The following is a 6650-nucleotide window of genomic DNA, read 5'->3' on the forward strand; positions in this document are numbered from 1 at the left end:
TCCAGAATAATGTTTGACCACATATTTTTGGTCTGGGCACCATAGCCCAGCCAACTTGACACGTAAAATTAACCATTACAAATATTCTTTCAGTTGGGATATTCCTGTCTGCAAGAGATAGATCAATTCAAACTAATAAAAGAAATGTATGGTTGTGTGTACAAGGGTGTATGAACCCTTGGATATTGTAGCCTAAGGATTCCAAAACTAAATGATTTCTTTTTTTTTTTTTTTTTAAATATGGAACGCTTCACGAATTTGCGTGTCATCCTTGCGCAGGGGCCATGCTAATCTTCTCTGTATCGTTCCAATTTTAGTATATGTGCTGCCGAAGCGAGCACACTAAATGATTTCTTTAGCTTGCTTTGTGTTCTCTTTCTTTCTGCCCATTGGGTCAATATCGTCTACTATGTATGGTTTCCTCTGAGTGTTGGGGACGAAGAACATACCTGTTTATATCAGGTAAAGCAGGTATAAACAGGTATGTATAAACAAGCATACCTGTTTATATCATTCTGAAGTTTAGTAATCCTATATAAGAAAGAAAGGGTTTAGTGATTATTATGCTTAGTTGCGACTCAGAACCATTCAAATACTTTGCTTTTTTCAGGGGGAACTTCCCATTTTGTAAATTGTACCTCTCTGAAGATTCATTTCTCCTAACATCCCTTAAAGCTAGGTTCTATCAAGAACGTATAGTTCTAGAAAGAACAGTTGCTTCAGAAGATGATGATGTTGAATAAACTGGTCCTAGGCAGAATATGTTTCTGGTTATACAGGGGCCATCGGTTCTAGCTTTCTGAGACAGAGTGTAGATTATGACAACGGTTAGCATAATGAACACTTAGTGAGTATTTAGTTAGTGCCAACCTTTTCCAAGCCTGTGCTAGGGAAATGACAAGGGGGCTTCTGTGCAGTCTCTGCTGGGGTAGTTTTGTGGCATGATTTGGGTATTGTTCTTGGCTGTATGTTCTCCAAACTGAACTCTCTGGCCCTAAGAGAGATACTTCAAAAGATTCATTTTCCCCTTAAGGAAATTATAGTGTTTCTATTAGAGCTTTGAATGATGCAAGGAGCCTTTCCATTTCATTATCTAGCTATTAGACTTTGATTAAAGTGGCATAGGTTATATGCACACCCAGAGCCAAAATGGGTGGTCAGAATAATAAGCACTATGATTGGCTAGATTTCCATCACCCTCCTGCCCCTGTGGTCAGGAAGGTCGAGTATTATGATTGGCAGCTACACAAGAATCACATATAGTAAAGGAAAGGCAATTCCACAAATGAGAGGGGGATGTTGTTTTTAGAAGAAATTGGGACAACAAATGCTTGACATAGTGCCTGATGATGAAAGTGGCTAATTACTTATTTGAAATTTCCCTTTCCCTTAAGAATCAAGTTAGAGATTTGGGGGAAACATGTAGGTTTGCCTGATTTTGTGCTTCTTCCTGTATATTTCAAAGCTTGGGTATTGAGTGATGATGCTTTTTAAAGCACTGTGCTATGGAAGTACAATGGTGAACAAAACAGACAGTGGTGATTGTAGGGCCTCCTGCAAGGGTACAAATAATTTAAAAGATAACTACAGTACAAAGTGGTAAGTGCTATTTTAATGAAAGTTTTGGCTGCTCTGAAAAATCATAACCAGGTAATACTAACTTTGAAGTCCAATAAATGCTTCCTAAAGAAAGTGTTATTGTTCTGAATTTGGAGTCAAAAAATAATTAGGCTCAAATTCCTGCTTAAATGCTAGCCAGGTGTGCTTAGGCAAGTACGATCCATAGTCTGGTAGAGTAGACACTTAATACGTTTTTTATTACTTTTATTTAATTTTTTCTAGGGGAATATGAAGGGGCAATTCATGCTTAAGTGAAAAGGATGTACATGAACCTTTGTAAAAATAGCATGTAACCTTTCAAAAACTAAATGAGCGAAATAGAGAGACATCTAAAGATGTATGAAACCAAGTTAAAAATCTGGACTTTAGCCTAAAAGATACAAAAAATAATAGAATAACTTTAAGGAAGCAAATAATATGATCAGTTTTGTGTTTAGGTAGATCACTTTTGTCCCATGTGGTCACTAGACCAGTGGATGACAGTTTATGCTGATCCACAAACTTGAATAAGAGGTGGGATTTGTTGGTTAAACAAATTAGGGCACTGGTATGGGACAAGAAAGCTGACAAATATGAGGGATAGCTGGAAGGTTAAATCAACAGTGTTAAGTGATTTTATTGAATGTGGGAGAATATTGAGGTGAAGGAATAGTCAATGTCTTCTGACTTGAGAAACTAATTGGATTGTGAAGGCATATATATATTTTTTAAGATTTTATTTATTTATTCATGAGAGATACAGAGAGAGGCAGATACAGAGGCAAAGGGAGAAGCAGGCTCCCTCTAGGAAGCCTGATGCGGGACTTGATTCCAGGATCCTTGGATCATGCCCTGAGCCAAAGGCAGACGCTCAACCACTGAGCCACCCAGGCATCCCTGTGAAGGCATTTCTTAACAGAGAAAACACCTGAGCAAACTGGGAAGGGGAAAGGAGGCCTACAAACAAAGAGTTGAATATATTAAGTGTGGAGCTGCCAATATGCCCCACTGACTTTGGATGTTTCTGATGCTCTGGAGACACATCAGATCTGGGCAGATAGATGAGGGTCATCAGTAGCTGGATCATAAGTGGTGAGAATTCAGGCAATCGTTTTGGGAAGAATTTGAAGAATAAAAAGAAAACAGTGCCCAGAATAGAATCCTAAAAAGCAACAACATTTAGGTGATGGGACAAAAAGGACTCAAAATGTGATCGAAGAAGATAAAAAATTAGAAACAGATAATCAGGAGAATATGATGATACGGAAGCCAAGTCAGAGAGTGATCAATAATGTTAAATCTTGATGAGGAATTCCAAAAATTATGTATTTAAAATGAATTGAGACATTGATTTCTTGGAGGAAGGAGTGGTAATGTATAGAGGAGTAGAAGAGTAAGTGGAAGAGACACATGGGGAAACAGAAAATACAGAGCTTCTTTTGTGCAGGCGATTTCTTTTTTGTAATGGTTCTTTTTTTTTTTTATTTGGAAAGGTAGAGTAGCAGTTTTTTGGGGGGTTTTTGGTAGGTTTTTGTTATTTTGTTTTATTTTTTTAAGCATGGGAAATATTTAAGTATAACTAAAAGGTGATTTGAGAGCCAGTGGATATGGTCATGTTGAAAATGCAGAAGACTGAAGGGGTAAAGTACAGAGAAAGAGCCCAGAGAAAAGCTGAAGTCATGACAATTGGAGAGAAACTAGAACAAGTAACTTTAAAGATAACACAGCCCTTTCACCTGTAATGGGAGAGAAAAATGAGAAGGTTGCATTGGGTCTAGGAATCATAGCCAATACATAATACTAATACCACATAATACATTACATGATGGAACATTGGAAACTATAAATTTTTTTTCAGTGCTATATATTTTGTGCATTCAAATTTCTAGGATTTAAATGTGAGTCAATGGTAAAGTGATTTTTTTAAAGACACTGCATTTTGTTGACAACTTTTTGATAACACCTCTATTTTCATTATGCAAAATATTAGATTTTTTTTATTCCCCAAATCAATTATATCTCTGCTGCCACTGCTACTTTAAATGATTTTAACTTGAGCCTTGAGGTATTCCAAGATAATGTAAACTACCATCAGTTTTCAAAAAATTTAATGTAGTACCGATTACAGTTGTCTTTCTTTATGTATGTTGGGGGTTGTGAAGTGATAGAAGGGGGAGGCCATTAATTTATCAGTATAATAATTTCAAATAAATAATGAACTCTGAATATTAGCTGAACACAATGAGAAAGGACAATAGCTTTCTCTTAAACTGGGAAATGAAATCTGAAAAGCTTATCATTGTTTAAACTTAATTGCCTTAAGTTTACTATGATAATATTGGCATCAGTGTTATGTTAATATTACATGAAAGAAACTAAATTTTTAGCCACAGGCTATTAGGGGAAAAAAGGAGTTGATTTTCACACTGAGTGTGCAGTACCTTACTTTAAATGAGAACAGAAACTTAGATTTGAATTGAAATGACATTGACATGAATATACCCCTATCAACTTGGGGTTATATCTGCACTCCCATACTCTTTTACAATTTGCAAAGGGGCTGTTATTGCAAATGTTATTTTTTCCAATAAAGAGACAGCTCATTAGATCTCATTACTAGTCAGCAGCTGTCGCAGAATATAGATTTCCAACTTGGAGCAATACATCTTTTCACAAATGCTTTCCCTGAAAATGTGGAAAAGATCTATTTCATCGTTAACCTACAGCGACATTATACACGGCTGCACTTACACCTTTGGCTTTTCTGCAGAGCAGTTCATAGTTTAGTAACTTTAAGTTGAATAATTCAAGTTTCTTCTAAATGTAGTGCCTGATGCTTACCAATTCTAAAGGGATATTTAAAATTATTTTTCTACCCCAACTAGTAGTATGCTATTCTGAAATCTAGGTAATGTCAATAAATTAACAAATGTGTTTTCAATACTTTTTTAAAAATAAAACAAGTATAATTTAATTTTCCCTCTATTCAAAGAATTTACACTCTACTTAGGGAAATGAAACATAGACAGTAAAATTGAGCACAGATATAGTTAAATAATGATTAAAAGCAAGAAGCAAGTGTTCAAAAAAGATAGTAAAATAATGCATGATTCCTTGTTAAATGCATTGTATGATGAATACATTCTCACAGAAGAAATAAATCAAAATGTACATAAAATGTCTGGTAAGTTTTCCTAAGAGTAAAAATAGCTGCTGCTGCTGCTTCTTCATCTTTTTTTTTTTTTTTTGTGAGGTTATTAAGTGTGTGTGCATGTGTGTGTGTGAGAGAGACACAGAGACACAGAGACACAGAGAGATGTGTGCAGAAGGAGGCTGGTAAAATGGGAAAGACACTCAGATCAGAAGATCAATGCTATAAGCAAATAAGGAGGTATTTTAAAAGGTGTGCTTGATAACACACACACACCCTATAGTTAGACCCCAAAAAAGATCCTGTTAATGTAAGAATTAGGGATTGAAGTTGGAAAGATAATGTGAGGTCAGGCCATAGGTTATTTTAAATGCCAGGCAAGTGTGGGATCTTTATCTGTGAAGAATGGAGACTGGCTTACTCAAAGGAAGCACTGATTTTAGAGAAAAGTAGCCTGGAAAATGAAAATTTCAGCAATGGCTTGGCTGGGGGAACAGAAAAAAGTCAGTTTTGAAATTAGAAGACAATAGATATGTGAAAGTCACAGTCGTATACTTAAATGGCTAAGGCATAAGATATTTTATATACCACAAAAAAGCAAGAAAATGATGAGAAATTTAAGATAAATAACTCCAAAGTTACTTTCCAATATTATAGGAATTACACATCTATAAAATAAAGTATAAAATACTCTTCAACACTCTACATTAAGCTGCAAACCATTATATTTACTATAAAATTTTGTGTATGTAAATCTAATATTTTCAGCATTTGACTTTTTTACTTGATACTTTAAAGGACTATCCAATTGTAGATTAATGACATAATTTTCTTCATTTAAAAGTAGTTATTTAATATCATTTTCAGATGACTGTCCTACTTTCCATTCCTTCTTTTTTCTTTTAATACTTGGTATTTTGATTCATTACAAATTAATGGAACGAAAATCTATTTTTTCCTCAATTAAGCAGTTATCATGGTAGTTTTTTAAGAAGATAGGCAAGAAAAATATTAAAACTTGTTCCACAAAAGCTGAGATTGACTATCCTATCACATTTCAGGAGGAAAAAAATAATAACTATCAAGTAGGGTTAGATTGAGAAGAATTCATCCACACTTTGTTCATTACTCTCATGGCTCTCCTTTTGAAATATAGACTTTAATCAAGACAAGATGAGGGAAGAGGAGAGGAGAGAAGAGGGGAGGAGAAAAGGGGAGAGGAGAGGGAAGAACAAGAGAAGAGAAGAAAGGTTAAAAAAAAAAAGAAAGATAAGGGGAAAAAAAGAAAACACAAGAGGCGACAAGGAAAAACACATTTCTTGCTTTACCTACTACATGTGCTCTATCTAGGGTCCCCTGAAAGTCAGCTGCCTTATAGGATGGATGCTGCTTCTCCAAGTGTCCATAGTAACAATCTTTGTAAGATTGTTAGATTAAGGTTTTTAATCATCCCATCTTTCTAAAATACACTCACTTGAGATAGCAAAACCCATTTAACAAAGTGGATTACATTTTGCAGTGGGGTAGGGGTTGGGGGTAAAGGCATATAGCATGAAAGAGCTAGTAGTGGATGATGAGTTTAAAAATGTACACTGCTGATTTATTTTATCATCACAATGGATGACGATTTTCATTATGCTTTCTTTTTCATTCCTATAACATTTTTTCTCTCCATGTATGCCTTATTTGCTATTTTGTCCTCTAGAAATTAGAATAAATGCATTATTCTAATACTTATTACTTTCAATGTAAGCTTTTCAAAATTATTCTTTTAAATACTCTAATCTTTATTGATTCCTCACATGAAAGATTAAAAATTGGCATAATTTATCTCTTTATACCTTAATATTCTGTTGATATGAGATATATTTTAGATTCTGATAATATAATTATATTTTGC

General features: G+C 34.6%; 1 non-coding gene across 1 annotated transcript; it reads right to left on the minus strand.

Moving 5' to 3' along the window:
* Positions 1-234: 234 nt before the first annotated feature.
* LOC125752314 (U6 spliceosomal RNA) lies at positions 235-341 on the minus strand. Its single transcript, XR_007401514.1, has one exon. It is a non-coding gene; the product is annotated as a U6 spliceosomal RNA (small nuclear RNA).
* Positions 342-6650: the final 6309 nt, after the last annotated feature.

Source organism: Canis lupus, chromosome 12 (genome assembly GCF_003254725.2).
Source record: "Canis lupus dingo isolate Sandy chromosome 12, ASM325472v2, whole genome shotgun sequence".
In the NCBI taxonomy this organism is placed as follows: domain Eukaryota; kingdom Metazoa; phylum Chordata; class Mammalia; order Carnivora; family Canidae; genus Canis; species Canis lupus.